The sequence below is a fragment of the Mauremys reevesii genome, linkage group 5, assembly GCF_016161935.1.
Source record: "Mauremys reevesii isolate NIE-2019 linkage group 5, ASM1616193v1, whole genome shotgun sequence".
NCBI classification, from domain to species: domain Eukaryota; kingdom Metazoa; phylum Chordata; order Testudines; family Geoemydidae; genus Mauremys; species Mauremys reevesii.
The window spans coordinates 138,150,627-138,171,998 of record NC_052627.1 but is presented as its reverse complement, the minus strand read 5'-3'; the positions used below and the strand labels follow the sequence as shown (position 1 = coordinate 138,171,998).

The 21,372-nt window shown below is 53.3% G+C and overlaps 2 protein-coding genes and 1 long non-coding RNA gene across 4 annotated transcripts in view; 1 reads left to right on the top strand and 2 right to left on the bottom strand.

Annotated features, from left to right (window-relative positions):
* The window catches only part of LOC120406477 (C-type lectin domain family 4 member F-like), a 331,059-nt gene that overhangs the window by 116,471 nt on the left and 193,216 nt on the right, over positions 1 to 21,372 (top strand). The gene's annotated exons all lie outside the window — the stretch shown is intronic.
* The window catches only part of LOC120406480 (C-type lectin domain family 4 member F-like), a 218,224-nt gene that overhangs the window by 135,662 nt on the left and 61,190 nt on the right, over positions 1 to 21,372 (bottom strand). The window lies entirely within an intron of this gene.
* On the bottom strand, positions 1,959 to 4,751 carry LOC120406488. The gene is made up of 3 exons (XR_005599313.1): positions 4,136 to 4,751; positions 3,213 to 3,331; positions 1,959 to 2,313 (listed from the first exon to the last, which is right to left on the bottom strand). It is a non-coding gene; the product is annotated as an uncharacterized LOC120406488 (long non-coding RNA).

Sequence of the window (21,372 nt, the reverse complement as noted above, 5' to 3'; positions counted from 1 at the left end):
GTACAAGACCCCAAGGCTAAATGCTTTGCAAAGTATTACTCAGGCCCAAGCTTGCGAGCCTAAGAGCAAGAATAAGGCCTAAGAGCCAAACTCAGGATTGTGCAAAAGAAAATTTGCAATAGCTTGTGTGACACAACTGGGGCGGGGGGGGGGGGGGAAAGAAAGAAAGACCAAAAGGGCAGTTTGCAGCAAGGCCTCAGTGTACCCGCTTAGCAGTGGCAAATAGCAATTGAGCAAAAGCTATATTGTACAATGTAACCGCACGTAGGTGGGCAAACTTACAGTTAGAAAAAGCTTATTGTACAATATTACCATAAGTAAGGAGTGCATATTGCAAAAGTTTGTCAATAAGGTAATGCAAGAAGGAGGGCATGGAACAGTCAAACCACCAGTCAGGACAATAAAAGGAAAACCCCTAGATGGCAAGGGGCAGTGATCAGTTTGCTTAAGGTTAAAGATATACCAAATAAGGCAATTATAAAGTGTGATAAATGTGATGTGTGAATTACGCTTTGCGGTTTTAATCTTTATAAGCTTGGTAAAAAATCTGTTGAAGGCAAGGCAGCTGACCACTTGTATGGGGCCACGCTGACCTTCCCTATATGCATATTTGTATTCTAATAAAGGAGCCGCAAGGCTGTGTCTGACCCAAAATCAACGGTGTGGTTAATTTTCCACAACACGGAAGAAAGCTACCAGAGGCTCCCCTGAGATAGTGCTTGGGGTCTGTATGTGATGGCCACTGGAGTTCTGTTGGTTTCTTTCTTGGGCCTGTCTTGCAGTAGGAGGTTTCTGGGTACACGTCTGGCTCTGTTGATTTGTTTCCTTATTTCCTCGTGCGGGTATCGTAGTTTTGAGAACGTTTGGTGAAGATCTTGTAGGTGCTGGTCTCTCTCTGAGGGGTTGGAGCAGATACGGTTGTACCTCAGTGCTTGGCTGTAGACCAGGGGTCGGCAACCCCCGGCACACGTGCCGAACACGGCACACAAGCCGATTTTGAGTGGCACGCAGCTGCCTGCCGCTATCCCGGCCCCCCGCCCCACTCAGCCCCCCCGCCCACCGCTCTCCCCTGCGGGGGCAGGAGGCAGAAGATTGGTTCTGCGGCAGCCAAGCTTCCCCCTCTTCTTCCCCCAGCGTGGTGCTTTCCTGCCGCCCCCATCCCTGTGCCAATGAGCTGATGGCCCTAGCCAGGGGGAGGGGGAAGAGCGGCAGCGTGTACACAGCTCCGTAGAGACGCAGCCTGGGGGAAGGGGGTGGAACAGGGCACATCCCTTCCAGCCCCCGGCCGTGAGCCGCTCTGGGCAGGGGGCTGGGAGCACCCCCACGAGCAGGGCCAGCTCCAGACCCCAGCACGCCAAGCACGCGCTTGGGGCGGCATTTTGCCGGGAGGGCGGCAGGCAGCTCCGCCGGACCTTCCGCAGGCAGGACTGCGGACAGTCTGCTGGTCCCGCGGCTCTGGGGAACCTCCCACAGGCATGCCTGCAAGAGATCCCCCGGAGCCGCGGGACCAGCGACTGGCAGCGCGCCCCCTGCAGCATGCCGCCCTGCTTGGGGCGGCCAAATTCCTAGAGCCGTCCCTGCCCACAAGCCGAGCCTGTACAATTTGGTATTGGAGAGTTGTCTGGCAGCCTCCTTCTGGTAGACTCCTGAGGGTCACAACGACAGTCTGGACCTATACATAGAGTGCTTCCGCCGACATGCACAGGCAGAAATTGTGGAAAAACAACTTTGCTTGCCTCATAACCTAAGTCGTGCAGAATGCAATGCCATCCACAGCCTCTGAAATAACCCTGACATTACAATCAAAGAGGCTGATAACGGAGGTGCTGTTGTCATCATGAACTGATCTGACTACCAGAAGTCAAGAAAATCATTATTTATTGGGTGATTGTGAAACAATAACTCCATGATCCAAGGATGTTATTCAGTGACATATCTGGAAACATACAAATTACAGAGCCAGCCACACTGAGCGGCATAAGGGCAGCTGTTGCTGCCACAGCCAGAAATATCACAGCAAGACAAAGCGTCCCTGCGATGCACATCCCATGCGGCCCCCTCCAGTGCCCAGGGCTCCTCAACGGCAGGTGGCTGGGAAATATTCTAGCTCGAAAATTAAGGTGGCTTTCTGAGGTGCTGGGACCTGCATGTCATATCCCAGCTGGTCCATGGGCCTGCTTACAAATCCACCTGAAAGGCTCAGTGCAGTTGACATCATTCCACAAATTCCGCTTGATTGGATGGATGTGAACACAGTCTTCTCTGCCTCCAATCCCCTGATCCCAGTTGTCTGGCTGATTCTGCGCCCAGAACCTACGGATCAGAGTGTTAATGTCTCCGTGGAGAACCACAGCCAATTCCTGAGCTCAGTTCTGCTCTGTGGACTCTGTTGTTGGCAGGGGACCAAGACACCCAGCAATGACGCGGTGAAGCGACACACCCCCCGGCCACCCCTCAGAGTTTTCCACAGCTCTTGTGGCCATGGTGACGAAGGGCTTCTGACGGCCGGGGGTAGCACCTGCCCTGCGCCTGACAGGCCAGCAAAGAGCCAAAGTCAGTGTGTGGCTCCAAACGCTGAGCAGCAGCAACTCGGATCTCAGTGCCCAGAACCAGAGCAGGTGGCACAGCACGTCCCAGGCACCCCCGGGATGGGAACGCAGGAACGGGAAGAGAGGGCAGCGGGGGCCAGTCATTGACTTCTCCCTGGCCCTGCTTATGGGCCTCGCCCACAGCCCCCTGAGGTCACTGCACCGACTGCAGCTGGCTCCGGCCATGGCCCCAGCCCCACAGCCTCCCCGTGCCCAGCCTGACCGAGGGGAGAGCACAGCGCAATCCCAAGGGGAGCGGGAACCTGCCGCTCACTCCAGACTCCCCTGGCTGCACTGAGTCGACTTGGGGCCAGATTCTCAGCTGGTGTAAATCCCTGTGGTTCATTCAAGTCAATGCCGAGTTACCCAGGGGAGGCTCTGGCCCTGGGTCTCAGTGGGCACTGAACACACACTCCGGGTTGAGGCTCCTGCTCTAAGCAAAGGGGCATTAGCAGAAATTCCTGAGAGGATTCACTGCTGTCGTGGCAGCACCCGGGGGCCTCCCTCAGGATCGGGCCCACTGTGCCGGGTGCTGCATAGACACCAGGGGCCGCACAGACGCTGCCCGAAAGAGCTTGTGACCAATCGTGTAATAAATAATCACTTCTCTCAAGCTTTACTCACCCCCTGCTTGCGTCTGCTCTGTATTCTGTGCCATCCGCCCAGCGCCAGCTGCCTTCTGTCTCCTGGTCGGTGAGTCCAATCCAGTGATTTTGTCCTTTGGTCTCGTTGGAGAGAAACTCCTGCACAACACAGTTTGCAGCATGTGCAGGTCACCCAAGAGAGGCTGCAGGATGCAGCCGCAGCTGCCTGGGCTGAACTGATTTTGGGGGAGAGGAAAGGGCGTCCGGTGGTGTGAGCAGGGCACTGGGCAGCGGGAGACGCGGTGTCCTGCCCCCAACACTGACAGTGACTAGCTGGGAGACTCTGAGGGAGCCCTGGAGCAGCTCTGTGTCTGCATCTGTGTCACACCAGCCCCCTGCCCTTTGCAGGAGGCAAAGCTCAGAGCAGAGAACTGGGTGCAAAGTCTGGCCCTGCCGGAGGGTGGGATTTTCCTCCTCCAAAAGTGCCACAGAGGCCTGGGTTGAGGGCTGCAGTGGGCACGTGGGGAGAGAGGATTCTCTGAGAGGTGCATGGCCCCTTGCACACAAGCCTTCCAGATACAGGCTTCTAGATTGTCCAGCAGGAGCTCAGGTCTGGGGAGAGGGATCAAAGGGGTCCTCACTGGGAAAGGCCATTGGGTTTTCAGGAAATGCTACATGGGAAGTAGGGAAAATCAGAAATGAGCCTGACCCCAAATCCCCCTCCCCCGGCACCCCAGACTCCGGGAAGTCGAGATCCTGGCTCTGTTCCTCTGCCCCATCTCTGCTTTTCAACTGATGAGTGAAACCCTTGAGTCAGGTTCCAAGGCTTCGCATCCCTTGTGGGATAATTTGCCACAAGACACATCACAGATTTACAACCTCAGCTGCCACCTTCCACCTCTTTCTGGTGTGAAACAAGGCACTGACCCATTATCCAAGCCCCTAGGAGCTTCCTGCACTCACCTGTTCCTCCTGGGAGGAGACAGAGGTCAGGTGCGAGTCCTGAGACACACAGAACTGCTCGGCCTCATCCCACGACTTCCTTTCTTGTGAAAAGTAATAGAGGTTCCCATTGAAAAACGTCCAGCCCCTGGAGAGCTTTGTCAGTAGGTAACCTAGGAGCAGAGACTGAGGTGAGAAGCCCAGGCTAACGTCACAGGGACACACGCAGGGAGCCCAGAGATTCTAGTGCTGCATTTCCCTTCCCCTTCAGCTGCCCCAAGCCCAGGGAACTTCTGAGTGGGTGCTCCCATTAGGCTAACGAGGCCTAGGGTGTAATTTAACGCCACACCGATCACCATGGTGTGGGCCCAGGTGCAGCCACCGGTGATTTTCAATGGAAGAGAACTCGGTGCTGGAGAAAGTCGCTGCGTTGTCAGCCTGGGAGCCTGAAATCCTCCGTTCATCCTCAGCACCAGCAGAAACGGCACCAGCCAGCACTGCAGCTAGTACTTATTGCAGTGACCTTGCACTGCTGCTCGCGCTGCACTGACATTGTCCAGACGGATCTGGATTTCTCCATACGCTGCACTGACATTACCCAGCTGGGCTTTCAGCTTCTGGACTCCTGCCTGCGCTTCATCCAATAGCTGCAGACCTAGAAGAAAGTCACCGTGACGTCAGTGGAGATGCAGAACACTTGATTATCAGCACGTGCGGTAGAGCAGCACCTGCAGGCCCCTGTGTGCCAGGCGCTGTACGGACAGGAGGGGGCAGTCCCTGCTCTCAACAGCTCACAGTCAAAATAGACGCAAGGTGGGAGAAATAAAGGATGATTTTCCTGCAGGGGAACTGAGGTGCAGGGAGAGGTGCCCAAGATCACACAGGAAGTTTGCAGCAGAGCTGGGAATTGACCCCAGCTCTCCTGAATTCTAGCCCTGTCCCCTAAATCACCCCAGCCACCTCTTCCCAATCGCTCCCCCCTTGTGAGATGTGAGCGGGTCCCCTGCAGCATGGGGCAGAGCTGGGGCTGCAAGAACATCCATGGCCCTGAGCCCTGGCCCGGGGCTCCAGGCTGGGATTTTGAACAGCCCAGCGTTCAGGCGAGTTCTGTGCCGGGGTTTAGTTCAGGCCCATTTTCTGACTGGACGCTGAATAACCTGATCCATGGACGGGTTTGTATGTGCAGCCCTGTGCCAGACAGACAGACAGTTGTGAGACGTGGCCACAAGGGGGCGCTCTGCCTCCAGCAATGGGACTGTGGCAGGTACCCAAATTATTGGAGCTGCACAGGGAGGGCTCAGGGACTGGGGGGCAAATGGAGACCCACGAGTGCAGCTCCACTGACGTCCCGCTTACACCAGGGTCTGAACTCGGCCCTGTGTGTCTCATGAGCTGCATCCGTCTTTCCCGCCAATGCAACCCTGACAATACAGGGGCCAAGGTGAAAACTATGGAGCGAAGGGAGCAAGAGTGAAAGGACGGAAGATGGTGACCACTAGGCATCCTGCGCAGGAGCATGGGGCGGATGCAGCCAGTCTGCCACTGCCAGGAAGGGAGCTAGGAGCAGGGGTGAAAGGAACTTACAGGACTTACCGGTACTGATTTACCAGGGGCTCCCAGCTGAAGAGGTGGCTGGGAGCCCCCCGGGGATCAGGGGCAAATTAAAGGGCCCGGGGCTCCGGCTACCAGGGGGAACCCTGAGCTTTGCGGGGCTGCGCAGGGATTTAAAGGGCCTAGAGCTCCTGCCCCTTAGGGGAGCCCCGAGCCCTTTAAATCCTGGCCCTAGCCCAGCCCCCGGAGCCGCGGCCGGGATTTAAAGGGCTCTGGGCTGCCTGCAGCCACGGGGAGCCCAGAGTCCTTTCAATCCCCGCCGTGGAAGCCGGTGCGGTCCGGCACGGCGTACTGGCTCTTGCCGATATGCCGGACCGGACCGGACTGGCTTACTTTCACCTCTGGCTAGGAGGGAGCCTGGAGCAGCCACCCGTCCCTGGGAACAGAGCCTCCGCTGACAGAGGAAGGTGCAGACCAGCAGCTCGTTAGATGGGGGATGGGACCTCCTGGCAGTGAAGTGTATGGAGGAGAGCAGGAGGATGCCAGGCACCCACCATCCCTGTAGGCAGGAGAGTGCTCAGCGTCCAGGCCAAGGGAGGGGAGCTGACCCACCCTGATGCCTAAGACCCTCGTCCTACAACTTACTGTCCGATCCCTTTGCTGATGCGTCTGAGGCGTTGTCAGGCTGCAGAGAGACTTGGAGCTTCTGCACCGCTTCTTCAACCACTTGCAGCTTGCTCTGTGCCCGGAGATCTAGAAATCACACGTCTGCAGGTCAGCGACCGAACCGAACTGCGGCTGGAGACCAGCCACGCGCAGAGAAGGAACATGCTCCGAGCGCGAGGCTGTTCTCTATGACGTCTTTTATTTTAATCTTGGACAGCTTCCCTCCCGAGGAGGGACACCGGCACAGCCAAGGCCCCGTTCAGGGCTCTCGCCTGGTGTATGTTACACCATCTTAACGTAGGGCGTCAGCTCCTTGGAGCAGGGAGCTACAAACTCCAGCAGAGCCGACTGAGAGTAAATCTCAGGAACAGACGCCTCGGGAGGTTGTGGAAGCTCTTTCATGGGAGGTTTTCAAAAGGAAGCTGGAGCCGTCTGTCTGGGATGGGTCAGACACAACAAATCCTGCATCTTGGCAGGGGTTAGACTAGATGCCCCTGGGGTCCCTTCTCACCCGATAGTTCTGGGATTCTGTGACCTCATTTTACTGTGTGTTTGTGCAGCACCTAGCGCTATGGAAAGCAGGACCTGGGTGCAGCTTCTGAGCACTATGGCCGGCCAAGTGCCGATCCTGACAGCTCCACTCCTGGTGTGTCTCAGGGGCCTGTCTGCTAACTGGAGGCCCAGACCCTTAGAAGTGTTCAGGCACCAAACTACCAGTGATTTCAATGGAAACCAGGAGCCCAAATGCCTCTGAGGATCTGGGTTTGCAGACTAATGTCCAGCTGCTCAGATAGTGTCAATCTGACTTCAGAGGAGCTACTTCAATTTACACCTGCAGAGCATCTGTCCCTAAAAATCAGCCTTTCACTCCCTTAGCGCTGCAGGGCCAACACAGCGATGCCCCAGGGAGCCAGCTTCTCTTCCAGCTTGTGCACCATCAACAGACTTGTGATCTAGCTGCTGCCTGGGGTGACGGGCATGAGTGAGTGAGTGCTGCCTGTGGAATCTTTCCCACAATCCATCGTACGTCTCTGGCTCCTTTCACTGCAGTATCTGAGCACCTCACAGTCTTTAATATATTATTTAATGTCGCACGACACCCCTGTGAAGTACGGAAGTCTCCCCCCCCCGTTTTACAGGTGGAGGTAGAGGCAGAGACAGGTCTCATAGACCTTACAGCCAGAAGGGCCCATCATGATCATAATCTGACCTCCTGCAGGCCACAGAACCTCACCCACCCAGTCCTGTAATAGTCCCATAACCTTTGGCTGAGTTACTGAACTCCTCAAACCATGATCTAAAGACTTCAAGTTACAGAGAATCCACCATTTACACTAGTTCAAACCTGCAAGTGACCCATGCCCCAGGCTGCAGAGGACGACAAAAAAATTCAGAGACTCTGCCAATCTCATTTGGGGGAAAATTCCTTCCTGACCCCATTGAAAGGTGGATAAGGATCCAGTTAAATGGGAGACTACAACTGATCAAGCTCAAAGGTGAACTGTCAGGGTGGAGGGAGGTTACTCATGGAGTCCGTCGGGGATCACTCTTGGGACAAATCTTATTTAACGTTTTCATTAAAGACCTTGGCACAAAAAGAAGAGTGTGCTAATGAAATCAAGAGATGACACAGAGTTGAGAGGTATTGCCAGCATGGAGGAGAACCGGAATATCATACGAATAGAGCTGGACGACCTTGAAATCTGGAGTATTAGAAATGGGATGAAATTCAGTAGTGCAAAGTGCAAGGTCATTCACATAGGGATTAACAGCAATATTAATCCTCAACTTCTCCAAATTTCCCTTGTGGAACTGTATCAAATGTCACTGCAATCCAGAGAGAGGAGATCTACTGCATTTCCTGTCTCTAAAAGATGAGTTATCAGTTATCTTCTCAAAGTAAAGGAAGGTTGGTCTGGCACGATCTACCTTTTGTAAAACCATGTCATCTTTTATCCTTATTACCCTGAACCTCTATGCCCCTAATTATTTTCTCCTTCCAAATTTGTTTGAAGACCTAGCATACAATTGAGGTCAAATTAGTCATAGGGTCTGACCCCTGAATTTTTGGATTCATTAAAAATCCTTGCTGGCGGGCTTGCAACTTTCAACTTCACGTGCCAGTTCCTTTAATATTCTTGGATGGAGATTATCCAGGCCCCCCAGTTTGGTCCTATTAAGTTGTTTGAGTTTGACTTCCACCTCAGATGTGGTAATTTCTACTTCCTTATCCTCGTTCCCATTAGCCAGCCTGCCACAAGCCCAAAACTCCCAATTCCCTTTAATAAGATCGGAGGCAAAATATTTGTTTAGGCATTTGCCCATGTCTAGATTATCTTCAATCTCCACACACCCTCCATGTCGGGCAGTCCCTTTGTGTTTATATGTTTATAGAACTGTTTACTGTTGGTTTTAGTTCCCTTTGCAAGGTCCAGCTCTGCTTGGCTCTCAGCAGTTCTCACTTTTCCCTGCACCTTCTGACCTCCAAGAGGTGGCTTTTCTTCCTGATCCATCCCATCTTCCATTCCTTGTAGGATTTCTGCGGTCTCCTAATCACCTGTGTGAGACACTTGTTCATCCAGCCTGGCCCGCAACGCTTCCCTAGGAAGGATTTCCCCTTGCTTGGGATACAGGCTTCAGAGAGCTTCTGCAACTTTGACAAAGTAATTCCAAGCCATTCTCCGGCCTTCCTCCCATTCCTTCTCCATGAAACTCCTCTTGTCTTTTGTTCTCCCTTGCGATCTACTGCAAGTCATCCTCTGTCCTCCTGGGGCTCCGAACTCTGGGTATGTACATTGACTATTCCCCTCTTCTTGTAGGACTAGCTGCTCTTCTCTTCTCCCTGGCCCTCCCACCTTCTGCTACTCCCTGCTGCAGCCTTCTTCACTTTCCAACTCAGCAAACCTGTTCCTGAGCTCTACTTCTCCTTCTCTAGCTGGTCTTTTCCTCTGCCCGGTTCTCATCATCACGTTTCCACTGGCCACTTTACTCACCCAGCAGTCTCCCCTCTGCATTCTCCAGTCCAGCTTGGATCTGCCAGTCTTGAGTTTTCCCCTCAGCCTCCTCTCGCCTTCCCTCCATCATCTGCTCGAATCCCCTTCAAAACTCAACCATAGTTTCCACCTCCATCTCCAAACCTCAGCTCTTCTCTTCCATCAGCTCTATCAGGCGGCGCTTCATACAAACAAGCTCTTTACAGGTAGTTGCACCAGGAACATGTACATCCCGCAGCTTCCACATCCGGTCATCTTCACTGTCTCTTCCATTGCTTGGGTCACTACCACTGCTGCCTCTGTGTCTGTTACACCCTTTCTGCCTAAGCGCCTGCCAAGGAGAAAGGAAACCCCACCGAACACAAAAACAGAACGTCACCCCCCAAAAAAACTCTCCTTACAATCGCGCACGCTAACTTGACCATCGTTAGCATTAGAAAGTTTGTGCTAGTATCAAACCAGTAGGGCAAGATCTTACAGCTCCATTCGAACTCCCTGGAGTAGGAGATTTATTTGGAGGGACAGACTGGAAACGTGGTCGATATTCTGCTGAAATGTGGAGGTGCCCCCCCAACCCCCCCAGTCGAGCCAGCTGGCCTGTATGGAAGCTGGCAAACGTTGGGCTTGGAGCTGCAGCTGAACTTACATAGAAGTGTCACAGCAATGAGGGACGTGGCGAGGGCCAGACCCAGGAGGAGAAGGACAGGAATGATGATGCTCCGCGCCCTGTGCCGCCAAGGGACCGATGTCTTGGGAGGGTTTCCTTGAAGGAGAAGAAGAAACGTATCCATGGAAAGTTACAGCTCAAATGCCACTGACCGAGGAAACTCCACCACCCCAATTCCAATACCTGCTCAGCCTCCTAGTCCCTGACTGTGGTTAACAGCAACAGCGGAATGAGGTCAAATAAGGTCAGAACCAACCTGAACTCGAATATGAAAAGCGACCCTCCCTAAATCAGGAGTGACTCTAGTGCCAGGCAGGCGTCCTGTGAGAGAGATCTGGGAGCAGGATTTCCCCCCTGCCTAAGCAATTCTTGAGAGGGAAGTTCAGGGCTTGTGAAGTCCCAGCCCAAAGGAGTATTTTTAAGTGAGGAAAGGAACCTGAAACAACTTATGAAATATGAATACAACGAGGCAGTGAAATGAGGGGGAAATGATTCTTTGCAGGTGTAAGCAGAGTCAGGATGAGATCTACCCTGACATCTGGTGGTACATTATGAGGAGTGGGCAAAGGAATTTTAGGAATGTGCATTTGCATTGGTAAACCCACTCCACTTAGCATAACACACAGCAGCATGGGATGGTTATTTTCACACTGTGGAATCCCCAATTTCTTTGTTATTGGGGCAGGAAGGAAAAAAAGGGGCTGTTACCTTAATTATGTGAATGAGGAACTATGAGACTGCTTTATGACAGAAATGACTCAACCTACATTAAATAGTACTTGCTAGATAAGGGACATGGGTTCCAAAACCCAGTGAAGGGAGAGAGGCTGGGGACTGGTGTGTGTACTTGATGGTATGGGCCCCTTTTGAGGGCCTGGAACACCAATTGCACTTCCTCCTCTCTCCACTGTTAAAGAGCAGAGCTAATTTTGAATCCTTTAGGAGTCCATCTAGAGGTTGCTGACCTGAATTCACGTTGGGCCATGTGGCACTGGGGCTCTCCTACTACAAGTTGAAATCACTAAGCGCTAAAATCACTAAAAGAGCTAAGTTTACGAAGCTGAGATCACTGAGTGCTGTGTTAAGTAGTGGGAGAGCCTGAAGATCTATCACCAAGCAGCTGGCAGAGCGGAGCAGTCTGCAGCACGTTGGAGCAGCCCATGGAACAGTGAGCAGTGTGGAGCGGTTTGTGGGGACGGCTGACATGGTTCACGGGTCTGCTGGAGGAGCGGCACAGCTGGTGGAGTGGAGCCAGTCGTGGTGAAGGCTGCAGCAGAACTCCACGGAGAAGCGGGGCTGTCGGCCCTGGCCCACGTAAGGTGTCCCTAGCACCCTGTGTGTGCGACCCCCCCCCGATTTCCACCCAGGCTGGGGGGGGTAAAACTCTGCAGATAAACTTTTGAACACTGGGGTGGCACTGACCGGAGACTGAGTCTTTTGGGTTATTGGACTTTGGGGTGATTGGACTTAAGACCCTAAGGACAGTGCCAAATGTACTTGGAGGTGGGTTTTGCTTATGGTTTGTGTATAGTCCTGTTTGTGGTGTCTCTCCAACGTGATGCCACATTGTTTCCCTCCTTTATTAAAAGGATTTTGCTACACTCAGACGTCGTGCTTGCGAGTGGGGAAGTATTGCCTCCTAAAGGCGCCCGGGGGGGTGGTAGGTAATTGTCCCAGGTCACTGGGTGGGGGCGCGAGCCGGTTTTGTATTGTGTTATTGAAACGGAACCCCTGGATACTGAACCCGGCCCTTGTTGCTGCCAACTCAGAGGGGCAGAAGGGTTACACAGGAGAAAAGTGGGGCTGACAGCAGCAGTGTGCTCAGAAGGGCCTTTCTACAGCATCCCTGTCTGATAACCCATCCCCGGGATGCTGGGCTCCTCCCTGCAAGGCAGCCAAGGGGCGAATCACAGGGCAAAGCCTGAAGACTGTGTCTTCCCTGCACATTAAAGGGAGAAGACGAGAGCTGCATTCGAGCCAGGATCTATGTGTAGACAGAAGTAAGGGTGCTCGGTGTGCTCTGGATTTGGTCTCCCCAAGGGGAACGGCAGCTGCTTGGAGACGCAAGACTGTCAGATTCTCCTCTCCCTGAAAGTCTCAGCCTGCTGCACCCCCTCCCTGTCTGATCTGGGCCTCAGCCATTAGCTCGCGCCGCTCCCCCATGGGGCGTGGTTCCTGGAACCAGCAGACAACACTCAGATGCCCAGATAATCCCCTTACATTGCAGAAGTGGCTTCTCTCACGCTAATCAAAGGGTGAAGCTGCCTCTCACTAATGTACTGAGTTTGCAGTACTCAGCCTTTCCTGAAACAGATTCTGGGAGGAGCTTCTCTGTCACCCAGCACAGGCTACATTCCCCTTGTGTTTTCCTTTGTCGCTGCAGAGAGCCTAGCTGAGCTCGGTGCAGAGCTGCAGCTGCCTATGGCCACACCCTCCACTTACGTCAGCCCCATCTCCCTGCCTGTCTCCTGACCCTTCCTGGGCGTCTTTCATGTGTTCAAATCCAGAACAGCTGCCACACGGCATCTGGATTGCACTGAAACCAAAGGGGATAAACAACCCCCGGAGCAGGCCCTTGTTGAGCTGATACCTGCACAACGAAACATAAGAACATAAGAATGGCCAGACTGGGTCAGACCAAAGGTCCATCTAGCCCAGTGTCCTGTCTGCCAACAGTGACCAGTGCGAGGTGCCCCAGAGGGAATGAACAGAACAGGGAATCATCCAGTGATGCAGCCCCTGTCGCCCATTCCCAGCTTCTGGCAAACAGAGGCTAGAGGCTAGAGACACCATCCCTGCCCAGCCTGGCTAATAGCCATTGATGGACCTGTCCTCCATGAGCTTATCTAGGTCTTTTTTGAACCCAGCTAGAATTCCTGGGAGAGGCTGACAGTGGCAGTGAGCTGGGGAGGGGGAGCCTGGCTGGCTTTTATGGCCAGCTCATGGCACTGCGCTGCCCGGCAGGAGGCTGGGATGCTGGGCAGGGACTCCCATCTCTCCCCCCTGTGCCCTTCTCCCGTTGGGGACTGGCAGGGGAGAGAACGCACTGGGAAGCACTGACCGAGCACCCTCGCCCGCTGCCCGTGGTGCTGTCTGGCCAGCACAAGGCTGAGCTCTGGGGACCTGGTCAGTGGAGCAAGCGATCGCTGCCCAGGACGCTCATGCAGACACCACAAAGCCAAGGAGAGGCCAGCGGGAGTCCAGCCTCTTGTGTTTACCTTTTGGGAGGGGAGCAGTTTCTGCCAACTCCATGTTCTCATAGATATTCTCCCTCGACATTTTCCTGCCTTCGCGCTGAGCCGAGCCCCTGATCACTGGCCTGTGGGTCCTTTCTGTAGCTTGCTGGGTTAGAGCCTCCCTCTGACAGCAGCCTGGCACAGAAATAGAAATGGGAAGTGGTGCCTGGTGGTGATAGCCACCCTGTTACCAACTGGGCCATGTGTGGTCAGCGCTAGTGGTGGAAGCGAGATTTCAGCCAATGGGCTAGAGCTGTGTCCAGTGTGGGCAGCCTCCGGGAAATGGGCCCAGGGTCAGACGCCAAATGGCAGAGCCAGGGTGGGGGGCACAGAGGCAGAGCCCGGGATCAGTACCAGCGAGACAGACGCCTAAGCCAGAAGTGGGGACCAAGCAGTGAGTGAGGCAGGGGCAGGGCTGGGCATCAAACCGGACGTCTGAAGCCGACGGGGAGCAGGGGCTGGAGCAGAGCAGGAGCAGGGCCTGGCAGCCGGCCGGAGCAGGGCCTGGACAAAGAGGAAGCACAGCTGCAGCAGCAAGATCCACATTGAGTAGCCACTGATCTCAGCTGGGTGCCAGGCTTCTAAGCAGGCTGGTGAGAGTCGGCCAGCAGCTGTCCCCGCTGGTCCGGTCCCTGACAAGACCTGGCAATAGGGACTCCCGGTTTCTATTCCTTGCTCTGCTCCTGACTCACTGGGAGACCGTGGGCAAGTTACCTGACCTGTCTGTGCCTCAGTTTCCCCCCCCCCATTTACCATTCTAAGGAAATAGGAGGGGGGATCAGAGGGATCAGGGCTTTGGTAAGGGCCTACAGAGCCTTTCACCTCAAGGCAGACGGGTAAAAGCCAGCCAAAGTTGCCACGTCTCACGAGATAAATATGACCCTGCCCTTCAAAAACAAGCCCAACCCCCCAAACCAAGCAGGTCGGTCAGAGGTGACATGAGCTGCCCCGGGGCTGGCCAGCCGCCCCCGGGTTCCTGGTCCCAACTTCCACCCCCGGCCAGCGTCCCCAGTTGTTCTCCTCTGTGACGGAGCGGTTCTGGCGGGACCCAACTGAGAGTGCCAAATCAGGACCAATTGCTTAAACAGGGCAGTTACAGCCCTAGGCTGGGGTTTTTCCACCTCTAAGGCAAACCAAACCAGCCAGACAAAAAGGACTTTGGTCTCACCCCACTGGCTAACCACAAGTCACACAAGCAATTTCCTTAGACACTCCAGTCTCCCAGTATCACCACCAGTGCACTCATCCTGGGGATAAATGGTTATGAAAACCAACACCCCAATAAAAGAAAAAGGTTCTCTCGATCCCAAAAGACCAAGCCCCAGACCCAGGTCAATATACACATCAGATCTTGCCCACAAATCACGCTGTTGCCAATCCTTTAGAATCTAAAATCTAAAGGTTTATTTACAAAGGGAAAAAGGTAGAGAAGAGAGGTAGAATTGGTTAAATGGAATCAATTACATACAGTAATGGCAAAGTTCTTAGTTCAGGCTTGTAGCAGTGATGGAGTAAACTGCAGGTTCAATTTAAGTCTCTGGAATACATCCCCCACTGGGATGGGTCAGTCAGTCCCTTGAGTAGAGCTTCAGTTTGTAGCAAAGTCCCTCCGGAGGTCAGAAGCAGGACTGAAGACAAGATGGAGATGAGGCATTAGCCTTATATAGACTTTTCCAGGTGTAAGAATCCCTTTGTCTTCACTGTGGAAAATTACAGCAAAATGGAGCCTGGAGTCACATGGGCCAGTCCCTGCATACTTTGCTGAGTCACAAGGCGTGTCTGCCTTCTCTCCATGGGTCAATTGTGTAGCCGATGGCTCTTAATGGGCCATCAAGCCAGCTAGGCAGGGCTAACATCAGCTTGTCTGGGATCTTTCCCAGAAGCAGAGCATAATACAAAATACAGCCAGTACAGAGCCAATACTTATAACTTCGACTACAAAATGATACACAGACATACAGACAGCATAATCATAACCAGCAACCCAGAACCTGGTCTTAGACACCTTATATGACCCCCTTCACTTAAGATTTGGTGCCACTACAGGACCTTGGTTGCAACCCATGTTCTATATGGTCCCAATTTATATCAATAATGTCACACCCCCAACGCAAAATTGATGCAGGAAGGGATGACAAAACATCGCTGACTGCATCCCAAGAGCCCCCTTTCCTTGGGTCTGTCTCACTACAGCTAGTGTTGGGCTAGAGGCCGTACCAGTGTATAACCGAAATGGTTTATCAAAGTCATGTTCAATAACATGAATGAATCTCTTTACAAACTCAAGGTATAACTTGGTTAGCTTTTGCAGCATGGTTCCTGTATGTTTCATGTGATCTTGCCAAGAGCTAAAGAAAACAGCTACTTTATCCATACCAGCTTTGGCCAATGTTTTGAACCCGATTAACATTAAACCAATGTAGATATTGATGTTGTTCATAGTACAGGACTCTTGGCATTTAGCCATGAAAGCAATATGGTAGTGTGCCTCAGTTTCCCCTTTCATACAGCACATCAGGTCTGGAATGTATTTTCCCCTGTGAAAAGTTTCAACACTGTTTACATGCATTAACTGTGAAACATCAGTATAGCAAGGCCCTTTAACATAAAGTGTGTTTTCATGTATTCCTTTCAACATGTTTAAGGGACTTTCCAAAAGATTAGGCACATTGTACATTGTTACAGTTCTTGGCAATAGCAACACATTAGTTACAAAAATTAGCATTAGCAATAACAACAAATTCATTGCAAGTGTCCATTTACAATCATGTTTGTCATGCCACACCCTTGGCTCAATACCATTGGAGTTTGGGCATTTTAGGGTTAACCTGTGGCTTCCCTTTGCAAAATTCAGTTCTCTCTTTCCTCCTCGTCCTGCAGGATTAAACCCTGATTTCTCTTGCTTAACAGAATTCACTGGCTGATGGGGTGGGCCCTCTGTGCTAACAGCTATTAGCAAGTCCTTCTTCTCCCTGCCAGCCAAGTAATTCGCATCAACACAGACACTAGCTTTTAACTTCTTAGCTGCTATGGATTCCACGGCTGGACTTTGTCTTACAGAGATACCACACAAATCCAAAGAGTCTGAGGGTGAGAGCTGGCTTGCTCTCCCCTGCCTCCTCAAGCGTTCAGCCATAAAACTGTTCTGCTTTGAAACACCAGTAACTGAATCTGTCCTTAGATCCTGAAGCACAGACTGCTCACTCCCAGAATCAGCCTGGAGACATTCCTGCCCCAACACCATTGTCTCCCCAACAAGCTGGCCACACACAGCCAGGTGGTTATAGGGCTGCTCAACTTCCTTAACAGCTTCTACTCCACCTGAGACCTTTTCAAAGCTGCCCACACTGGATCTCTCAAAAGGAAAGTCAGTGGATCCATTCACAACAGAAAATTTCTGGCTGTTAGGAACTGAAACTTTCTTGATTAAATCACTTTTACACCCTTCAGTTGCAGTAAACTGCTTGTACAGGCTACCATGAGGATTCCTTTCCCTAGGAGCTTCTCTAAGCAGCAATTCACCCCTCACAGAAATTCTGCCCTTCCCCTCTTCACCTAGGGCTTGCTCTAAAGGAACACTTCCCTGAGCAACCACAGATGCTTTCTGGATCTCACTTACATTCAGAATCGCCTTAGGCCCAACAGGCGGATTTCTACACAATCCCCTTTTAGGCACGCCTACAGATTTTCTAGATAACAGGTCAGAAGCAGTCTCCTTCCCTTGGCCATGAACAAGTTCAGGAATCTTTTCCTTCTTGCTACAAGTTGTCAAACTGTCAGTAGGTAACACAATTAAATCACCTTCATGCTCTCCTTGTGCCCTGGCTAGGGTATCACCCTGATCAGACAGAGTTGCAACACCCTTTTCCAACCACACATTAGCAACTGGCAAACTACAAGCACCAGAATTGTCTGGTCTCTGGGATTTTGCTAAGACACTAACTGGATGCAACCTAGTCACAGTGCCATTCTCCCCAGCAGACACAAACTCAGGACCATTCCCTTCCTGGGCTTTAGCTGTATTTACAACCAACTTCGAGACAACTGAATTACCCTCAACCATCACAGGCTGACAGGCCCCTTCTGTCTGCTCCACAGACACAGAAGAGCCGGAGACACATTCTCCTTCACCAGACACACAGCTTGGGATTTCACTTCCCTTGTCCCAGCACACAGGGCTGTTCTGAACAACTGCTTGGAGACTGGGGTAGCTTTCTTCATAGGCAAGTCAATACTCCTGACAGACACAGGCACATTCCCTCCACTGTCACATTTCTCCACACAGGAAACAGGTAAGGGATATGGACACTCATCTTCCACTATCCCTCCCTTCCCAAACTGCTGATTAGACAAAGCCATCAGCTCACAAGGCTGCCTAGGCTCCTCCAAACTTTCCCTACCAGGCACATTGCCTCTCCCAACAGATAAGCTGCTGCTCTTTTCACTACACTGAGCTACTTTTAGCAAATCACAGTTACCCATTTCAGGTTTACTTCTACAAGCTGCACTAGCCACCAATCCATTACCCATTACAAATTTACCCTCTCCTTCCTCAGTTAGGGATTTAACCTGAGAAACATTTTCCTCCCCAATGAGATCTTTCTGCTCTTGATCTAACTCCAGATTTCCTTCTGAGACATCAGACAGACATTCAGAAACTTCATTCCCAGACACACTGCTTATTTGCACAGACAAACAGCTATTTCCCACCAGGTTAGAATTCCCCTCTCCATAGCCATAGCAAAACGGGTTAAACACAGAGAACTGCCCAGAGTAATACCACATATCAACACAGTTATAAACTGGATTTTCCAGAGGATACAGTCTCTGCCGTTCTTCCATTGCTTTTTTGACTTGGAGCTGGAGTCTAGCAGTTTCTTGTTGCATCTTGTGAGTCTCCTGTTGTATTTTGTGAGTCTCCTCCTCAGCAGCCAGCAGCTCCAGACGTCCCTTACGAGCTTTTTCTTCTCTCTTAGCAGCCTCTCTCTTTCTCTCAGCTGCCTCTCTCTTTCTCTCATCCGCCTCTCTCTTTCTCTCAGCCGCCTCTTTCTCCAGCTGGGCCAAGCAGGGCCGCCCAGAGGATTCCGGGGGCCCGGGGTCTTCGGCGGCGGGGGCCCTTCCGTTCCGGGACCCGCTGCCAAAGTGCCCCGAAGACCCGCAGCGGGGGCCCCCCCGCCGCCGAATTGCCGCCGAAGCGGGACCCGCCGCTGAAGTGCAGCCCCGGCCTCGGCGGTAATTCGGCGGCGGGGGCCCCACCGCTGGTCTTGGGCACTTCGGCGGCGGGTCCCGAACGGAAGGGCCCCCGCCGCCGAATTACCGCCGAAGACCGAGCTGCGCTTCGGCGGCGGCCCCCGCTTCCCCCCCGCCCCCAACCTCTTATCCCCGGCTCCCTCCTCACCTGGAGTCTCAGCGCCTCGCCGGAACAGCCGCAGCGTGTGACCGGCGGGGCCTGAACTCCGTCCCGCTCAGAGCCGCGTGGGGAGGGGGCGGGGCTGGGAGCTCCATGCCGAGCGGAGGGAGCCGAGTTCAGCCCGGAGCTCCCAGCTCCGCCCCCTGACGACGCGGCTTGGAGCGGGGCGGGGCTCAGGGGCCCCGGCGGAGACTCGGCGTTTGATGCGCTGAGGCTGCAGGAGAGGGGCGGAGGCAGGAGCCTCCGCTGTTCTCTTGGGGGCCCCTGCGGAGCCCGGGGCCCAGGGCAAATTGCCCCCTTTGCCCCCCCCTCTGGGCGGCCCTGGGGCCAAGACTTGCTTCTCTTCCATTCGAATTTCTGCCAGTTCTTGCTCATAATCAAACTGCAGGCTGTCTCTCAAGGCTTGCAGTTTCCTTCCTTTTGCTGATGCTTTCTGTCTCATGGTCACTGACCTTTAACCAACCAAACTCTCAATCCCACATTTAAATTTTGGATAGCGTGGGGTTCTGACCCAAAGCTTAATTGACCTGGTTCTGTGGATCCAAGCACGACTACGCCACTGTGACGGAGCGGTTCTGGCGGGACCCAACTGAGAGTGCCAAATCAGGACCAATTGCTTAAACAGGGCAGTTACAGCCCTGGGCTGGGGTTTTTCCACCTCTAAGGCAAACCAAACCAGCCAGACAAAAAGGACTTTGGTCTCACCCCACTGGCTAACCACAAGTCACACAAGCAATTTCCTTAGACACTCCAGTCTCCCAGTATCACCACCAGTGCACTCGTCCTGGGGATAAATGGTTATGAAAACCAACACCCCAATAAAAGAAAAAGGTTCTCTCGATCCCAAAAGACCAAGCCCCAGACCCAGGTCAATATACACATCAGATCTTGCCCACAAATCACGCTGTTGCCAATCCTTTAGAATCTAAAATCTAAAGGTTTATTTACAAAGGGAAAAAGGTAGAGAAGAGAGGTAGAATTGGTTAAATGGAATCAATTACATACAGTAATGGCAAAGTTCTTAGTTCAGGCTTGCAGCAGTGATGGAGTAAACTGCAGGTTCAATTTAAGTCTCTGGAATACATCCCCCACTGGGATGGGTCAGTCAGTCCCTTGAGTAGAGCTTCAGTTTGTAGCAAAGTCCCTCCAGAGGTCAGAAGCAGGATTGAAGACAAGATGGAGATGAGGCATTAGCCTTATATAGACTTTTCCAGGTGTAAGAATCCCTTTGTCTTCACTGTGGAAAATTACAGCAAAATGGAGCCTGGAGTCACATGGGCCAGTCCCTGCATACTTTGCTGAGTCACAAGGCGTGTCTGCCTTCTCTCCATGGGTCAATTGTGTAGCCGATGGCCCTTAATGGGCCATCAAGCCAGCTAGGCAGGGCTAACATCAGCTTGTCTGGGATCTTTCCCAGAAGCAGAGCATAATACAAAATACAGCCAGTACAGAGCCAATACTTATAACTTCGACTACAAAATGATACACAGACATACAGACAGCATAATCATAACCAGCAACCCAGAACCTGGTCTTAGACACCTTATATGACCCCCTTCACTTAAGATTTGGTGCCACTACAGGACCTTGGTTGCAACCCATGTTCTATATGGTCCCAATTTATATCAATAACGTCACAAGAGCCTTTCACCTCAAGGCAGATGGGTAAAAGCCAGCCAAAGTTGCCACGTCTCACGAGATAAATATGCGACCCTGCCCTTCAAAAACAAGCCCAACCCCCCAAAACAAGCAGGTCGGTCAGAGGTGACATGAGCTGCCCTGGGGCTGGCCAGCCGCCCCCGGGTTCCGGTCCCAACTTCCACCCCCGGCCAGCGTCCCCTATTGTTCTCCTCCAACAGCCCTGAACCCCCGCCCTCTCGGGAACCCTGGGGGAGGGGCAGGGAGGTGAGCTGAGGAAGGGCGGGAAGCAGGGGGAGGAAGGATGGGGGTGGAGGGGAGAGATGGTTGGAGGGGGAAGCAGGGGGTGGAGGAGAGGCGGGGGATAGGGAAGGAGGGGAAGGATGTGGAGGGGGGTGGATGGGGAAGGAGGGGAGTGGAGAGGTGGTTGTTTGAGGAAGGAGCGGGCAGGGCGTGGAGGGGATAGATGGGTGGATGGGAAGGAAGGGGCAGGGGAGGGGAGGGGAGGGGAGAGACGGTTGGATGGAGAAGTAGGGAGTGGAGGTGGGAGGCGGTTGAATGGGGAAGGAGGGGGAGGGGAGGGGAGTGGAGTGGAGGGCAGAGGCAGGTGGATGGGGGAAGGAGGCGTGAGGGAAGCGGATGACAGCGCTCTGTCGGCAGTGCCTGGCCATAGGTGCTGGATCTAGGGGGGCTGCCGCACCCCCTGGCTGGAGGCGGTTTCCATCACATGCAGGGTTACAGTTCGGTTCAGTGGCTCTCAGCACCCCACTATTCACATTGTTCCAGCCCCCTGGGCCCAGCCTTTCATGGCCCCCTCTTGCGGGTGGGGCTCTGGCGAGAGCGTAAAGGCATCATCCCCGTGCGCGGCGCGTGCTGTTGGCTGTCAGAGGTCGTGCAGCAGAGGGGCTGGGCCTGGGGAAGCCTGGGCCCTCTCCCCTCCTGGGATACCCCCAGCTCCGCCCCAGCCATGGCATCCTGCTCTGTGTCCTGGCCCACTTGTGTTGTGGGGCCTCCAGCATCATCCCACTGAAGCACGGTGAGGGGCAGGCTGGGGGCAGTGTGGGGGCCAGGCCTGTGTCCTGCTCCTTGCCTCCAGA